The sequence below is a fragment of the Uranotaenia lowii genome, chromosome 3, assembly GCF_029784155.1.
Source record: "Uranotaenia lowii strain MFRU-FL chromosome 3, ASM2978415v1, whole genome shotgun sequence".
Classification (NCBI taxonomy): domain Eukaryota; kingdom Metazoa; phylum Arthropoda; class Insecta; order Diptera; family Culicidae; genus Uranotaenia; species Uranotaenia lowii.
Window position 1 is genome coordinate 261142837 of NC_073693.1, and position 17702 is coordinate 261160538.

Here is a 17702-nt window from a genome sequence, read left to right on the forward strand (position 1 = left end):
GATCAGCAATAACAATCCTTTTATCCAGCTCAATTCAGGTGAACTTCATCTCGCTAGGAGGTAAGATTTACCTTTTTTGGATTCACCTTTTTTTCTCGGCGAATTGTACCTTTTTTCCAACCTCAGTCCAGGTAAATTTTACCTCACTGTGAGGTGAGTTTCACCTCAAAGAGGTAGAAGTTACCTTTTTGGCTTTCACGAGCGTTTACTTTGCTATCTCGGTACATTTTACCTTTTTATTATATTCCGTGTAAATAACAATTTAAAATGGTCTTATATACAACTGAATGAATATAATAATAACGGTCCTACGCCGTTTGGCCTAAAGTCATTTGGCATAAAGCCGTTTGGCATAAAAGTCGTTTGACATAAAATTATTTGGCATAATGGCCATTTGGCAAAACGGTCATTTGGCATAATGACCGTTTGGCATAATGTCCGTTAGGCATAATGGACGTTTGGCATAAAAATATAAAAACTCATCAGGTAACATAAAATGTTGCTAAAAAATCGTTTTTTTTTTTCAAATCTCCAATCCAATCCAAATTCGTAGGTTTATTCAAATCCCTACACTGTAAATTTTTGCCTCGATTTCCAGCAAAAAAATTGCTGGAAACGTTCAGCAATCCAAATTTTTGCTGGAAACCAGCAATCGGTTTTCAAATTGCTGAATTTTTCAGCATTCGGTTATGTGCTTGTTATTTTTGCTGAAAAATCAGCAATCGGTTTTCAAATTGCTGGACTTTCCAGCAATTGATCCAGTTTGCTGGAAAATCAGCAATCGAGTTGTCAATTTGGAGTTTGTTTTTGTTTCGTACGCTGAAGTAAGGTGAGATTCTGCACACAAAACTTTCGAGGCCGGAATTTAGCAAAATTTTGCTCAAATTTGACCAGCTAGAAATTTAGCAAACGATTTAGCAATTTTTTTCTACTACAATTTTAGCAAAAGAGAGAAAAAGTTAGCCGCCGGAATGTTTTACCGAAATTTTAGCAAAAACCGGCGGAAAAGACCGCGGGGGATTAGGAATATTGATTTTTTTTTATTTTTTCTATGGAAATTCTGGAGGGAATATGAAAAAGTCAACACAGATTATTTCACTTCATTTATTTAAAAAAAATGCAAGTCACTTAACTAACTAACTAATTTGTCCACTTGATCTTTAGAATTGGTCTTTCACCCGGGTGAAAATGGTTCCTTTTTGTCGATCATCCTGCAATGATGGTCGGCAGGAACAACCTGGCGAAAAACAAATAATTTCGCATATTAAAAGCCGGATTTTCTCATGGTTGAATCGAATCCTACCTATTCGCTTCCGATGTTTTATCCAACTTCCGTCGGCCACTTGGCCATCACACCTTGGCACCACTAGCAGTGAACTCGATTCCGTAACCGCATTACTGTTCATTCATTGGTAAGTTCCTAGAAAAAAACAGAATTTCCTGCTTCAAAAATCGATCTTCAATTCAATCTGTTCGTGTCATGACCGGTTCTTTACCTGTACGCTTCCGGTGTTAGTCTGGCTACCATTTCGTCACTGACTTATCAGCCCCGGCTCCACAGGTTCCGCCAATCGTACTGATTCACGTTGATTTATTTTTCTTTCTCTCGTAGCCGGCGGCTGCTATCCGAACAAAGCGGCTAGCTAGTTGACTTTTTTACTAAATTCAAGCAAAATAAGCATTTTGCTATCGCGTTAGTAAAACAACCCTTATTGCTAATCGAAAGTAACGCAGTATTTTTGCTAAGTGGAGGCTCGAAAATTTTGTGTGTGCACACAAAACTTTCGAGGCTCCAATTAGCAAAAATGAGCTGTTACTTTCCGTTAGCAAAAACTGTTTTTTACTGTCGAGTTAGCACTTTCCCAAATTGTCATGACTTTTGCTCAATTTGAGTAATAGTAATCAATTTACTACTAATTTTAGCATTTATAGTAGCATGCACACAAAATTTTCGAGGCCAGAAATTAGCAAAATTTTGCTCAAATTTGACCAGCTAGAAACTTAGCAATCATTTTAGCATTTTTTTTTAACTTAAATTTTAGCAAACGAGAGAAAAATTTAGCCGCCGCAAGTTTTGCTCACTTTTTAGCAAAAACCGGTAGAAAAGATCCTATTGGATTTGAAATTCAATATTTTTTTATTTTTCGCAGGAAATTCAGGGGAAATATCTGTTTATAAAATAGAATACCAAATTTTTTCACTTAATTTATTTGACACATTTTTTTTTTATTTCAATTAACACTTTCTGCACTTGAAAAACAAAACCGCACTTGACCGCGGTAGCTGACCATTCGCCAAGCAGCGGAAAACCGATGCGGCCAAATCGGCTTCCTTCTTGTCGATCATCCTGATGGCAATGCTGTCTGTTATAGCCGGCAGCAGCAACCTGTAGAAAGAAAACAAAGAATTTTTCAAATTTAAAACCGGACTTTTCATTGGCCAAATCTGCTCTTACCTGTCCGCTCCCGGTGTGAATTTATCCACAATTTCTGCATCCAATTGTTCATCACATGCAGCGATGTTGACGTGGCTTCCATTCCGTCGTTGTCAGCCCAGTCTCCGCAGGTTCCGCCAGCATCTTATCTACTCAACCGCACTGATTCGCGTCGAACTTTTTATTCTCGAAGCCGGCGGCTGCTTTTCGAACGATGCGGCCAACTAGGCTGCTTTTCTACCAAAATCAAGCAAAATAACAATTTTACTGTCGCGTAAGTAAAACAACCCTTATTGCTAATCGAAAGTAACGCAATATTTTTGCTAAGTGGAGCCACGAAAATTTTGTGTGTGCACACAAAATTTCTGAGGCCGAAATTTAGCAAAATTTTGCTCAAATTTGACCAGCTAAAAATCTAGCAATGAAATTAGCAATTTTTTTTTACTAAAATTTTGGCAAAATAGCCGAAAGTGTCCAGACTAAATTTTTACTAACTTTTCAGTTAACAAATTCGTTGTTTGCTAAAATTTTAGCAAAGTTTTTTTTTGCCCCAGCAATTACTATAATTTTAGTAAAATTTAAAATTCAAAGTTACCGTTATTTTGTTTTTAAATAAAAAGATCGTTTCAATTAGATTGTTTCAATTTATTCAAAAAACAAAAACAACTGCATGCAAAAGCAGCAGCAACAGATTTTTTTACCCACACTTTACACCGTATATTTTGTTATGGGTACTGTCTCGGTGCTGACAGTGTTAACCAGAGTCCGGTAGCTTCTTGACAACTGTATGGTATCCAGAGATTCGATGCTTGTCGGAAGGAAGTTATACCAGAGGACTTTCGACGGAAGCCATTAAACCATTCTACAAAAAAAGCAATGTGTTTAGAATAGAATTTAAAAAATCTTTAAAACAAATTTTAAACTTACGGAGATTTGCTCAAAAGTCATCAAAAATAAAATAAAAGTCTTCGGGAATACGTAAACCGAATAAGCTTGTCAGTGGATCGTGGCGTTGCTTATCCATCAACCAATGCGGCGAGGTATTATTACAGGCCGGACCAATCATCTTAGCTGAAATTTTATAACAGGGAAATTGGGTTAAGATTTGAAAATAATTGAAGCAGAAAGAATATTTCCGTTGAAAGAAACTACTTGTGGCATCCTACTACTTGTTTGTTTACAAGTAGTAGGATGCCACAAGTCGTTCAAAGATTAAATGTAAAACATATTTTTAGAAAGCACATCTACAACGCAACGAACTGACCAAACAGTTTAAACCGTAGGACCGTACGATTATTTCTAACGGATCGTACGAATCGTTTGAGTTAGCGGTTCGTACGACTTTAATCATTTTTAATTCTCATGGAAACTTGGTAGCTTTAGATAGTTCAACTACTTATTATCAAAACTTTGCGTTCTATCGAACAGAATCAGAAAAAAAAATACCAGAAGGTTAGTATTAAACATTATTGGCTGAATATTCAAAGAAAAGGTAGTTTAATATATGGAGGATATTATTCACTTGAGTTGAGAAAAGTGCTTGGAAAATGTCTCTTTAAAAATATTAAACCAGGCAATTTGTTATCATTTAAACTTAATAAATTTCTAAAACTACAATTGAGCTCGAGTCTTAGCGAGAGCTCAATGAATATGAGTACTTTTTAAGGCAATAAATAATGCATGTTTAAACTTACCTGTCTCTGAATGGAAGATAACTTTAAAAATCGTATCAAAACGCAAGGCCCAGCTGCTCGCGCAACCACACAGTAACAAGATTGACAATTTTTAAAAAAGTCCTGAAAAAAAAATTAAGAGTTCTTTCAAATTCTATCTGCTCCTTCAGGAACAGCTTGTCCGGAATATCGAGAAGAACTTGTCGCAGTGCTCCGTTCTAATTCGGAATTCATAGTTTCAGCTGCGTTCTGGAACCATTCGAGTTCGAAACTTGGCGACGAAGCCTTTGAAAATTGGAGTTTAAAACTAGCAAACAGTAATTTGACTGTTCCGGAAGGCAGTCAACTGACAAATCGAGTTCCGAGCTCAAACGGAGCACTGTAAACAGTTTTTGCCTCTTCATCAGGTACCTATTTTTAACACTCATTCACTTACCTTTTGTTCCCAGTTTTGTTGGGAAAACTGCTGACCTGCTGCCCCACCGGGGAGACTTAAGAAGGAAGACTATCAGCTGGCAGCGTTTTCTCTCACCCTGGTGTCACATACACAGAAAGATCTGGAATGATAATGAAATGTCTTTAGAATAAAATAAAAATAATATAACTCAACCCTGATTTCCCCTTACCTGTTAGCAAATAAGGGAATCCGTTGCATACCGATCACCAGCAAGGAATTTTCGAACTGAATCCGGATTGTGGCATGCGCTCTCAAAGCCGGTTTGTTCTTTCTGCTTCACCTGATCGACCTCTCGGAAAAGGGCATTTAACTTTCCGTTCCATGTCAGCTGCTGCCTTTGTATCAAAAGAATTTGAGGCTGTAACAGCTTCCAAATAAATTAACCCTCGCGCGGTGTAAAATAAAAACAAAATTATTTGACAGGTTCCCGCTTGTGTCTTCCTTCTAAAAATTCAGCAAATAAAGACCGCGGTTTGGGCACAGGCTAATAGTTTGAGTCCATGCTACTACAAATGCTAAAATAAGTAGTAAATGGGTGTTTTTTACTCAAATTGAGCAATAGTTAGGACAATATTGGAAAGTGCTAACTGAACAGTAAAAAAAATTTTTTGCTAACGGAAAGTAACAGCTATTTTTTGCTAATTGGAGCCTCGAAAGTTTTGTGTGTGCACACAAAATTTCTGAGGCCGAAATTTAGCAAAATTTTGCTCAAATTTGACCAGCTAGAAATTTAGCAATCAATTTAGCAATTTTTTTCTACTTAAAAATTAGCAAACAAGGAAAAAATGAGCCGCCGAAATATTTTGCTAAAATTTTAGCAAAACCCGGAGAAAAAAAAACGGAAAAAAATTCAATTAACAAAATTTATTATTTTTTCTCAGGAAACGCAGGGAGGGTATGAGAGGGGATATAAAATACACGAATAATTTCACATTCATAATTTTATTGCACTTTTATTTGGAACTTCACTTTATTTCACAACACTTATTCTTACTTTGAATATGATTATTTCTTCCGGCCCCTGAACTAGGATGTTCCGGATGACGGTAAATGGAATTTGTACAGCTGGTTTCCGGATATTTACATCGACGGCCAACAGAAACCATTTAAAGTTTTTATCCTGCCTGGACTTCGCAACTTCCCCGTCCATTCTCTGACATTGATGACTTTCCTCCACTGGCAGCGAAAACCTGATAAAAAGAAGAATTCAACACATCAAAATCAGAAAATGTGTCTGCTTTCAGATATGTTCTTACCTGTATGCTCGCAGTTGCGATTCGGCCAACATTTCGTCGTCCACTTGGTCACTATTTATATAAAGACACGGGCGACATCAAATTTCATTAACACTGTTTTTCTTCTTTGCGGCGGCAAATTCGGCGGCCGCCAAAAAAAATAGGCGGCCAAAAAACTTCGTTTTTACTAAAATTAAGCAAAATACGCTTTTTGCTAACGTGTTTGTAAAACGAGCCTTATTGCTAATCGAAAGTAACCGACTATTTTTGCTAAGTACAGGCCCAGAAATTTTGTGTGTGGACTCCAATTTTTAGCCTGTGCCCAAACCACGTTCTTATGTGCTCAAATTTTAGAAAGGCGACACAGGCGGGAACCTGTCAGTTTATTTTTGTTTTTATTGTGCACCGCGCGCGGGTAAAAAGATTTTTGTTCCGATCCTCGGTTTTTCGTCGATTAGTTTGAATTTGAATTTGGTAAGTACTTCATACAATAGTTGTAGATACAATTAAAAGGAAAAAGCAGAGAAAATTTAGCTTTCGATACCTTCAATTCATGCTGATTCTCAAATCGGCATCAACTAATCAGGTTTCCGAACTTTTCCAGGTTCAACAGCAGCTCGTGGGAGGGAATGCTGCAGAAGTAGCCATTCTTCCTCACGGTTACCGGTTCGGTAATTAGTGGAAAAGTCGCGGAATCCTAACGCTGCACACGCCGGTACACGATACCGGGAAAGGAGGAGAAAAGTGTGAAGCGCAAAACTGAAACCGGAAGCAGCAGTAGTGGTTCCGCCGGGTGGTGTGGTTTACCTGTTTGGTAGTCAGTTTTTTTTTTACTATCAGCTAACAAAAAAAAAATAGACTGTCCACCTATTATAGTTTCATTTTTATTCTTCATTATTTCTTTTTTTCAGATTTCATTGGCGAAGATGTGATAGTAAAAGCTTCAAGAACGCGATGATGGAGTACACATTTAGAAACCCGCGGAACAATAATAAAAAGAAGATAAAAAAAAATCAAATCTCACTTTTTAATATTTGAATATACACACAAAACTTTCGGGGCTCCACTTAGCAAAATTTCGCTGTTACTTTCCGTTAGCAAAAATATTTTTTTACTGTTGAGTTAGTAAAAAGCTAAATTTACTTGATTTTAGCAATTAGAAAGTTCATTTTGCTTGACTTTAGCAAAACAAAGGTTTTCTAGCCGCTTTGTGCACAGACAACAGCCGCCGCGGGTTTTAAGAAAAATAACAAACAGACATGATTGTGCGCGGTTCCGAAAGTTCGATGCTATTGGTTCTAGTGGTGGCTAACCCAAGTAACCATAAGCACTAAAAACTAGCACCAACTCTGCTCTAACATCAGCTATAGAGCTTGATTCTGTGCATCATATTAGCCCTGTGAGCCAGATTTGGCGAAATTAACTGCGGCTTTAGTGCAGAAACTGGTATAACCCTATAAAAGCACTGTGCTATGCTGAATTGATGCTATAGCGTTGGCGGGCAAAATGCTGGGAAAATGCAAATGGCGTTCAAATGAGGTACAACCATGCGGGTAAAAAAAAACTTCGATTTTTGTTTGGCTCCATTTTTTCTGCCATGATAATGAATTTGACTTATTTTGATATTCGCTGATGCATATTAAGGGGATCTCTCGGTTTGAATTTTCAATATTTTTATTTTTTATTTTTCGGGTGAAGATGACCTGGAATCGAACTCATGACATCCATATGGATCGGACATTTTTCAGTAACTCTGCTTGTGGACCTATCAGGTCCGCGTTAAATCTTTGAAATTAAAGTCCTATTTGAATCAAATTTCTTGCAACCGGTGCCCTAAATTTGCATTGATTCAGCATCAATCAATGCTAATGCTCTTTGGCCTAATGCCAATGTAGTGCTCAAATAGTGCAAAAAAGTATTTAAGCAAGCTTGTTTGATGCGAATTTAATGCTTAGAAAATATAGCATTTGTTATTCTGTTTTAGAGCTATGATGAATTTCTAAAGCATTGTGTAAAGCTGATGAAATGCTAGTTGCATTTTAAAAGAGTGGTATAATTCTAATTTCATGCAGCATAGCACTCGAAGGGCTGTTGTAATGCAAAATTGCACTTGGTATGCTGATATAGTGTAATTTAGCACTTGAATGCTGGAGTAAAGCTATAAAAATGCAAAGCTTTAGTGCTTATGGTTACTTGGGAAGTCAACAACAAAATACTAACCAAATCGACACCGGATGCGTACAGGTAAGGGCGAATTATAAATTGTACAAATTTTCCGATTTTTAAATCCAAAATTGTTTGTTTTTCTTTCAGGTTACAACTGCAACACAAAACCCCCATCAGACCAGAAATAAAGAGGACCACAGCTGGAATTTCAACGAGCTGCATCCGGCACACACTCTGGTGCATTCGTCGATGAAGATGGCTTGAAGTTTCGCCCGCTGGAACCGGAATTTCCGTTGATCGAACGTGAAATTAAATTTAAAAAAAAAATTAAAAATAAATTCAAAGTGAAAGTAAATTTGTGAATTCTATTTCATAATCAAACGTTCTCCCTGATTCTCCAGAGAAAAAAGAATAAATTTTGAAATTTCAGATCCGGGCGATCTTTTCTTCCGGTTTTTGCTAAAAAATTGAGTAAAAATTGCGGCGGCTATCTTTTTTTCTCGTTTGCTAAAATTATAGTTAAAAAATATTGCTAATTTTTTTGCTAAGTTTCTAGCTGGTCAAATTTGAGCAAATTTTTGCTAAATTCTGGCCTCGAAAATTTTGTGTGTACACACAAAACTTTCGAGGCCGAAATTTAGCAAAATTTTGCTCAAATTTGACCAGCTAGAAATTAAGCAATCAATTTAGCAATTTTTTTCTGCTCAAATTTTAGCAAATATGAGAAAAATGAGCCGCCGGCATGTTTTACTTAAATTTTAGCAAAAACCGAGGGAAAAAATCCCGCAGAATCTGAAATTTATTTTTTTATGTTTTCATTTGAAAATTTCGAGGGAATGTTTGATTATTAAATAGAATGCACGGATAACATCACTTTGAATTTATTTTTTACTTTTTCAAAACACTTCATAAAATGAAAAGTAATATGTTTGGATTCAGGGAACGCACCTTCTGGCTTATGACCGATCGCCATTCATGCATCGATGATTGAGCCAGACGCAGCGCATTGAAACTTTAGTTGTCCACTTCCGGACTGTTGCGAAAAACCCATCAATACCTCCGGAAATTGTAACCTGGTAGAAAAACAAAACAAACAATTTTGCATTTCGAAAATCGGGAAATCTAAACTTTTCATGATCGCGGCCGCGGCCCTTACCTGTACGCATTGATCCGGTATTGATCTGGCCACCACAAGAACCACCAGCATCGCGCTTTCAGAACCGCACTTAATCGCGTCAGTTTGTTATTTTTCTCCCAACTGGCGGCGGCTGCTGTCTGCAAACAAAGCGGCTAGAAAACTTTCGTTTTACTAAAATTAAGTAAAACTGCCTTTTCAATTACTAAAATGAAGCAAAATTAGCTTTTTGCTATCGCGTTAGTAAAATAACCCATTTTGCTAATCGAAAGTAACAGCGAAATTTTGCTAAGTGGAGCCTCGAAAATTTTGTGTGTACACACAAAATTTTCGAGGCTCCACTTAGCAAAAATATTGGGTTACTTTCGATTAGCAATAAGGGTTGTTTTACTTACGCTATAGCAAAATTGTTATTTTGCTTGATTTTGGTAAAAACGCAGCCTAGTTAGCCGCTTCGTTCGAAAAGCAGCCGCCGTCTTCGAGAAAAAAAAGTTCGACGCGAATCAGTGCGGTTTAGTGAATTAGATGCTGGCGGAACCTGCGGAGACTGGGCTGACAATAACGACGGAATGGAAGCCCGGTCAACATTGCTGCATTGGATAAATTCACATCGGGAGCGGACAGGTAAGAGCAGATTTGGCCAATGGAAAGTCCGGTTTTAAATTTGAAAAATTCGTTTGTTTTCTTTCTTCAGGTTGCTGCTGCCGGCGATAACAGACAGCATTGCCATTAGGATGATCGACAAGAAGGAAGCCAATCTGGACGCATCGGTTTTCCGCTCGGCGGATGGTCAGCTACCGCGGTCAAGTGCGGTTTTGTTTTTTAGTGAAGAAAGTGTTACATAATTGAAATTAAAAAAAAGGTGTCAAATAAATTAAGTGAAAAAATTTGGTATTCTATTTTATAAACAGATATTTCCCCTGAATTTCCTGGAAAAATTGAAATTTCAAATCCAATAGGATCTTTTCTACCGGTTTTTGCTAAAAAAGTGAGCAAAAATTGCGGCGGCTAAATTTTTCTCTCGTTTGCTAAAATTCGAGTTAAAAAAAATTGCTAAAATGATTGCTAAGTTTCTAGCTGGTCAAATTTGAGCAAAATTTTGCTAATTTCTGGCCTCGAAAATTTTGTGTGTATGAAATCCCTTCATTAAGAATAATTGAATTTTGGATTTTACTCAAATTCTAGCAAACGTTAGAAAAATAAATTTTGCTAAAATTTTAGCAAACAAAGGTTTTTGTTTGCTTGAAAATAAGTAAACATTCAGTCAGGACACATTTTGCTATTTTGCTAAAACTTTAGTTAAAAAAAATTGCTAAATTGATTGCTATGTTTTTAGCTGGTCAAATTTGAGCAAAATTTTGCTAATTTTCGGCCTCGGAAATTTTGTGTGTGTACACACAAAATTTTCGAGGCCAAAATTTAGCAAAAATTTGCTCAAATTTGACCAGCTAGAAACTTAGCAATCAATCTAGCAATATTTTTAAACTATTATTTTAGCAAACGAGCAAAAAGTTGGCCGCCGCAATTTTTACTCAAATTTTTAGCAAAAACCGGATGAAAAGTTCGCTGGTTCTGAAATTTCAAAATTTATTGTTTTTTTTTCTGGAGAATTAGGGAGAATGTTTGATTGTGAAATAGAATACACAAATTTCATTCACTTTCATTTTATTTTTCACATTTTTTGCTATTTTTTTCACACTTTTCGTACAACGGAAGTTCCGATTCCGGCGAGCCAACTGCCGAGCCATTTTCCGCAACGAATGCACCGGAGTATGTGCCGAATGCAGCTCGTTGATATTCCAGTTGTGGTTCCCCTTCATTTCCTGTCTGTTGCGGATTTCCTGTTGCAGTTGTAACCTGATAGGAAGAAAAACAAACAAACAATTTTGAATTAAAAATCGAAAAATCTGTTAAATTCATCATCGGCCCTTACCTGTACGCATCCGGTGTCGATTTGGCTAGTATTTAGTTGTTGACTTAGCCACCTCCAGCATCGAACTTTCGGCAACGCGCGCTGTTTTTCTTCCAACCCGCGGCGGCTGCTGTCTGTACACAAAGCGGCTAGAAAACCTTCGTTTTACTAAAATCAAGCAAAATGAACTTTTTTTTTGCTAAAATCAAGTAAATCTAGCTTTTTGCTAACTCAACAGTAAAAAAATATTTTTGCTAACGGAAAGTAAAGACGAAATTTTGCTAAGTGGAGCCCCGAAAGTTTTGTGTGTACACACAAAATTTTCGAGGCCAGAAATTAGCAAAATTTTGCTCAAATTTGACCAGCTAGAAACTTAGCAATCATTTTAGCATTTTTTTTTAACTTAAATTTTAGCAAACGAGAGAAAAATTTAGCCGCCGCAAGTTTTGCTCACTTTTTAGCAAAAACCGGTAGAAAAGATCCTATTGGATTTGAAATTCAATATTTTTTTATTTTTCGCAGGAAATTCAGGGGAAATATCTGTTTATAAAATAGAATACCAAATTTTTTCACTTAATTTATTTGACACATTTTTTTTTGCCTTTCTTACAGAAAGGTATAGTTATCGGTCGATTTGGGAGATCCTTAATTATGGGTCTTAGATATACCTTTATAGGTACCTATCGAATCAGCTCGACGAGTTCAGACGATGTCAGTGTATTTGTGTGTGCATGTGTGATTTTTAGTAAACATTGTCCACACGTTTTTGCGAAACTGGGAAGTGCAATAAAAATGATTTTCGTCTTAAAAATTTTGTTTTTTTTCCCTCTTCAATGTATAAAAGAAAGAAAAAAAAACAAAATAGTTTGAAAAATAAATTTTCATAGTAAATATCAAAAAATGATCACTGTAAAAAACGAGTCCATTTGGCTTTCCATCAACACCCAGCAATCACTCATCAAGATGAGCGTTAATATGACGTCAAATTATAAATGACGTCATAGACACATACATAGAGACATTATACATAAACGATGCGTTCAAGGGAAAAAAGACACCTTTCACTCCCACGCAGAATTTCTGCTTTGCTGTGTGGAAGGAAATTAAAACTAAGGGCAGTCTAATTAATTCTTGAGTTATTTTGGTTCAACATTACGTCGAACCATCCAAAAATTTTGAAACTGAGCTTCAATTGGTATTATTTGATTATGGTTTTCACCAAGGGGTACAACCCCGAATTAATAAGTATCAGTCATGAGTACTTCACGCCAACACCGCAGGGTACGAAAGCGATTGTTACTTCGATGTTTCGCCTAACGCAAAGGTTGCTCTGCGAAGGAGATAACGACGAAGGAACGCGTGCGGGCTGACGAAACAAACCATCTCAATTTCTCTCACACGCTTATTTTTAATTAACCATTTTATAGCAATATTGTCTATTTTGAATTTTTTTTATTTAATATAATAAAAAAAAAATCAAATAATGAGATTTTGCATTGTTCTTTCAGTTCCAGTTACCGGTACAAAGCTTTGCTGTTGATTGCACCGCGCATCATATTCTTCATAAAATTATGATTATTTGCGGTAACTAAACATACTTTAGTAGTTTTCTTAGAAATACATTTTTCTTCTCTCCCAAGAATGAGCAATTTGCTCAAATTTTAATATATACCGTGCCTGCACCATATCGAGCTTTATTCGAGACGATTATTGAAACATTATTTCTTACTAAATTTTATTTTCATGTTTTTTTTTCGAACGCATTAAGACCGGAACAAAATTGAAATTCTTCATCTGTCACCCCCTTCAGTTTTCCGAAAATCTCGAAGGGGGAATAAATAAAGTGAATCGTATTTGAGTGAAAAAATTTAAAAATTCTTCGAAAACTCAAACAGTTGAAAGAGAGCAAGTCAAACTGTAGAAGATGAGAATTGTATCCCCTTGGGTAATGGAGATATTTTTTTCAAATTTACAATCCCAAATAATCTAATTTTTAAATTTGGATCAATAGAGATGGTACGCATATACAAGCAAGCTTCTGTTCAATTTATTCCTATTTGTTAACAGTTTTGATTTTTCTATATTATCCCCCCTAGTAAATATGTTTCAACTCCAAGTGACAACAACAGGATTTCAAATTTGTTTCTGCCTAATTGAACTAAAATTTCGCTTCAAACATAAGTTTATACACCAACTCATAATTGTATTTTTTCGCCGAAGTGTGCATTCCTGCTTGGGTTTCTTTCATTTGACGCCCTTTGACGGTCTTTGACATTTCAAAATCAAAACAAAACATCGGTTGTAGTGATCGTGATTGGTTGAAATTAGCATACTGTTTTCCTTGTGTATCTACTGAAAATGAAAATTGAACCAAAAAGAATTAAGTATAAAACCAAGGGTGACAAATTGCGGATGGGATATGTTCTTCAAGTTCCTGTTCCCGGAGGAAAAAAACACCTAGAGCAAAAATGCCCAACAAAATTGCATTACGAAGTCACCCTTTGCAACGAATCTGTCAGCAACAATTATCGCAGAACCTACAGCCAAGCAGAGCGGTCTTATATTCTCCAGGGTTCAGCAATATTACGTACATGTATCCAGGCTTTGCAGATCACAGCCCGTTGGCCGAATTACCTCGTATGCCAAAACCTTCACCGCATTCAAGAAGAATCTTTCGTCTTACATCACAAAGTAAGTTAAAAGTACTTTAGATTGATTTTCCGTTTTGATCATCTTTTCACTTTGACAGCACCGTATAACTACACCTCTGGAGTTCAAACGATGTATCAATATGGAGCTAACCCATACGAAATCCCGGTCTTCGTTTATACAGTTTCTTTTTGCGCAGGCAGTTTTAGCACTTTGTGCATCAAGACGTAAATGTAGGTATTATTTTACTATTCGTCCTCAAGCCTTAAAGTTAAACCCTAGTTTTGTTCATTTTTAGCAATCACTTCTAATGGCCCAGAATTTTTTTCATCGAAGGAAGCAGTTTAGCTACTAAGTTTCGGTAAACCAGAGACATATGCAATCTATTTAAATGAAGGATAGACCAAAGAGTCCATAGTGCTTACCAATGGCCGATATCGGTACAAGTAACTAATGGTAAAAATTCATCATTCTTCATATGAAACCGTAGGTCATACATTTCGTAATAGTGGGCATTGCATAAAAAATGTCACGTCGACAGAAGATTTACTTTAAGTTTACAATAATCGAGTTCCGTATCTTTTAAATATGGACATAAAAGTATATATCTATCTGTTGCTTCCAACAGTGCACTGTACGGCTATTAACCATATATAACTTATAGCTTACCTACGAAAACAAGAGACAGTTCTACTATGTATGAAAAATTATAAAGATAAATGTCTTATTTTATAAGTTTATATAATATAATATTACATTCCATAATTCGTATGCCTTTCTCTAAATAACTTGATGAATAGCAACATTTCAAAACAGTACTCTACTTAGGGTGCTGAGAAAAACATTGTTTTCGTTATTTTACATTCGGTTTTTAAATTGATTCTGAGCGATATGTTCTTTTCATGACCGATATGCCTATGCGTGTAGACCAGCCCGACATACCATTTACTAAACTGAAAATTTCAAAAATTAACATAAATACAAATTTGATAATACATTTTACAGATCATTTGACTCGATGTTAGAATCATTGATACTCTATTCTCGCTGTCTTCACTCCAACGTTTGTTCCCAGGGCAAACGTTGAATTATTTGAAACACATGGTTGGAGACCTTTTTGCCTTTCTTACAGAAAGGTATAGTTATCGGTCGATTTGGGAGATCCTTAATTATGGGTCTTAGATATACCTTTATAGGTACCTATCGAATCAGCTCGACGAGTTCAGACGATGTCAGTGTATTTGTGTGTGCATGTGTGATTTTTAGTAAACATTGTCCACACGTTTTTGCGAAACTGGGAAGTGCAATAAAAATGATTTTCGTCTTAAAAATTTTGTTTTTTTTCCCTCTTCAATGTATAAAAGAAAGAAAAAAAAACAAAATAGTTTGAAAAATAAATTTTCATAGTAAATATCAAAAAATGATCACTGTAAAAAACGAGTCCATTTGGCTTTCCATCAACACCCAGCAATCACTCATCAAGATGAGCGTTAATATGACGTCAAATTATAAATGACGTCATAGACACATACATAGAGACATTATACATAAACGATGCGTTCAAGGGAAAAAAGACACCTTTCACTCCCACGCAGAATTTCTGCTTTGCTGTGTGGAAGGAAATTAAAACTAAGGGCAGTCTAATTAATTCTTGAGTTATTTTGGTTCAACATTACGTCGAACCATCCAAAAATTTTGAAACTGAGCTTCAATTGGTATTATTTGATTATGGTTTTCACCAAGGGGTACAACCCCGAATTAATAAGTATCAGTCATGAGTACTTCACGCCAACACCGCAGGGTACGAAAGCGATTGTTACTTCGATGTTTCGCCTAACGCAAAGGTTGCTCTGCGAAGGAGATAACGACGAAGGAACGCGTGCGGGCTGACGAAACAAACCATCTCAATTTCTCTCACACGCTTATTTTTAATTAACCATTTTATAGCAATATTGTCTATTTTGAATTTTTTTTATTTAATATAATAAAAAAAAAATCAAATAATGAGATTTTGCATTGTTCTTTCAGTTCCAGTTACCGGTACAAAGCTTTGCTGTTGATTGCACCGCGCATCATATTCTTCATAAAATTATGATTATTTGCGGTAACTAAACATACTTTAGTAGTTTTCTTAGAAATACATTTTTCTTCTCTCCCAAGAATGAGCAATTTGCTCAAATTTTAATATATACCGTGCCTGCACCATATCGAGCTTTATTCGAGACGATTATTGAAACATTATTTCTTACTAAATTTTATTTTCATGTTTTTTTTTCGAACGCATTAAGACCGGAACAAAATTGAAATTCTTCATCTGTCACCCCCTTCAGTTTTCCGAAAATCTCGAAGGGGGAATAAATAAAGTGAATCGTATTTGAGTGAAAAAATTTAAAAATTCTTCGAAAACTCAAACAGTTGAAAGAGAGCAAGTCAAACTGTAGAAGATGAGAATTGTATCCCCTTGGGTAATGGAGATATTTTTTTCAAATTTACAATCCCAAATAATCTAATTTTTAAATTTGGATCAATAGAGATGGTACGCATATACAAGCAAGCTTCTGTTCAATTTATTCCTATTTGTTAACAGTTTTGATTTTTCTATATTATCCCCCCTAGTAAATATGTTTCAACTCCAAGTGACAACAACAGGATTTCAAATTTGTTTCTGCCTAATTGAACTAAAATTTCGCTTCAAACATAAGTTTATACACCAACTCATAATTGTATTTTTTCGCCGAAGTGTGCATTCCTGCTTGGGTTTCTTTCATTTGACGCCCTTTGACGGTCTTTGACATTTCAAAATCAAAACAAAACATCGGTTGTAGTGATCGTGATTGGTTGAAATTAGCATACTGTTTTCCTTGTGTATCTACTGAAAATGAAAATTGAACCAAAAAGAATTAAGTATAAAACCAAGGGTGACAAATTGCGGATGGGATATGTTCTTCAAGTTCCTGTTCCCGGAGGAAAAAAACACCTAGAGCAAAAATGCCCAACAAAATTGCATTACGAAGTCACCCTTTGCAACGAATCTGTCAGCAACAATTATCGCAGAACCTACAGCCAAGCAGAGCGGTCTTATATTCTCCAGGGTTCAGCAATATTACGTACATGTATCCAGGCTTTGCAGATCACAGCCCGTTGGCCGAATTACCTCGTATGCCAAAACCTTCACCGCATTCAAGAAGAATCTTTCGTCTTACATCACAAAGTAAGTTAAAAGTACTTTAGATTGATTTTCCGTTTTGATCATCTTTTCACTTTGACAGCACCGTATAACTACACCTCTGGAGTTCAAACGATGTATCAATATGGAGCTAACCCATACGAAATCCCGGTCTTCGTTTATACAGTTTCTTTTTGCGCAGGCAGTTTTAGCACTTTGTGCATCAAGACGTAAATGTAGGTATTATTTTACTATTCGTCCTCAAGCCTTAAAGTTAAACCCTAGTTTTGTTCATTTTTAGCAATCACTTCTAATGGCCCAGAATTTTTTTCATCGAAGGAAGCAGTTTAGCTACTAAGTTTCGGTAAACCAGAGACATATGCAATCTATTTAAATGAAGGATAGACCAAAGAGTCCATAGTGCTTACCAATGGCCGATATCGGTACAAGTAACTAATGGTAAAAATTCATCATTCTTCATATGAAACCGTAGGTCATACATTTCGTAATAGTGGGCATTGCATAAAAAATGTCACGTCGACAGAAGATTTACTTTAAGTTTACAATAATCGAGTTCCGTATCTTTTAAATATGGACATAAAAGTATATATCTATCTGTTGCTTCCAACAGTGCACTGTACGGCTATTAACCATATATAACTTATAGCTTACCTACGAAAACAAGAGACAGTTCTACTATGTATGAAAAATTATAAAGATAAATGTCTTATTTTATAAGTTTATATAATATAATATTACATTCCATAATTCGTATGCCTTTCTCTAAATAACTTGATGAATAGCAACATTTCAAAACAGTACTCTACTTAGGGTGCTGAGAAAAACATTGTTTTCGTTATTTTACATTCGGTTTT

At 35.9% G+C, this 17702-nt stretch overlaps 4 long non-coding RNA genes across 4 annotated transcripts; 3 read left to right on the forward strand and 1 right to left on the reverse strand.

Annotated features, from left to right (window-relative positions):
- Nucleotides 1-1088: 1088 nt before the first annotated feature.
- Nucleotides 1089-1770, reverse strand: LOC129757916 (uncharacterized). Its single transcript, XR_008739850.1, has 3 exons — nucleotides 1497-1770; nucleotides 1304-1420; nucleotides 1089-1237 (listed from the first exon to the last, which is right to left on the reverse strand). It is a non-coding gene; the product is annotated as an uncharacterized LOC129757916 (long non-coding RNA).
- Nucleotides 1771-6160: 4390 nt separating this feature from the next.
- On the forward strand, nucleotides 6161-6802 carry LOC129751485 (uncharacterized). The gene is made up of 3 exons (XR_008738720.1): nucleotides 6161-6273; nucleotides 6404-6616; nucleotides 6711-6802. It is a non-coding gene; the product is annotated as an uncharacterized LOC129751485 (long non-coding RNA).
- A 6629-nt stretch (nucleotides 6803-13431) lies between these two features.
- LOC129751728 (uncharacterized) lies at nucleotides 13432-14297 on the forward strand. Its single transcript, XR_008738785.1, has 3 exons — nucleotides 13432-13703; nucleotides 13762-13894; nucleotides 13960-14297. It is a non-coding gene; the product is annotated as an uncharacterized LOC129751728 (long non-coding RNA).
- A 2303-nt stretch (nucleotides 14298-16600) lies between these two features.
- LOC129751692 (uncharacterized) lies at nucleotides 16601-17466 on the forward strand. The gene is made up of 3 exons (XR_008738779.1): nucleotides 16601-16872; nucleotides 16931-17063; nucleotides 17129-17466. It is a non-coding gene; the product is annotated as an uncharacterized LOC129751692 (long non-coding RNA).
- The last annotated feature ends 236 nt before the right edge of the window (nucleotides 17467-17702 follow it).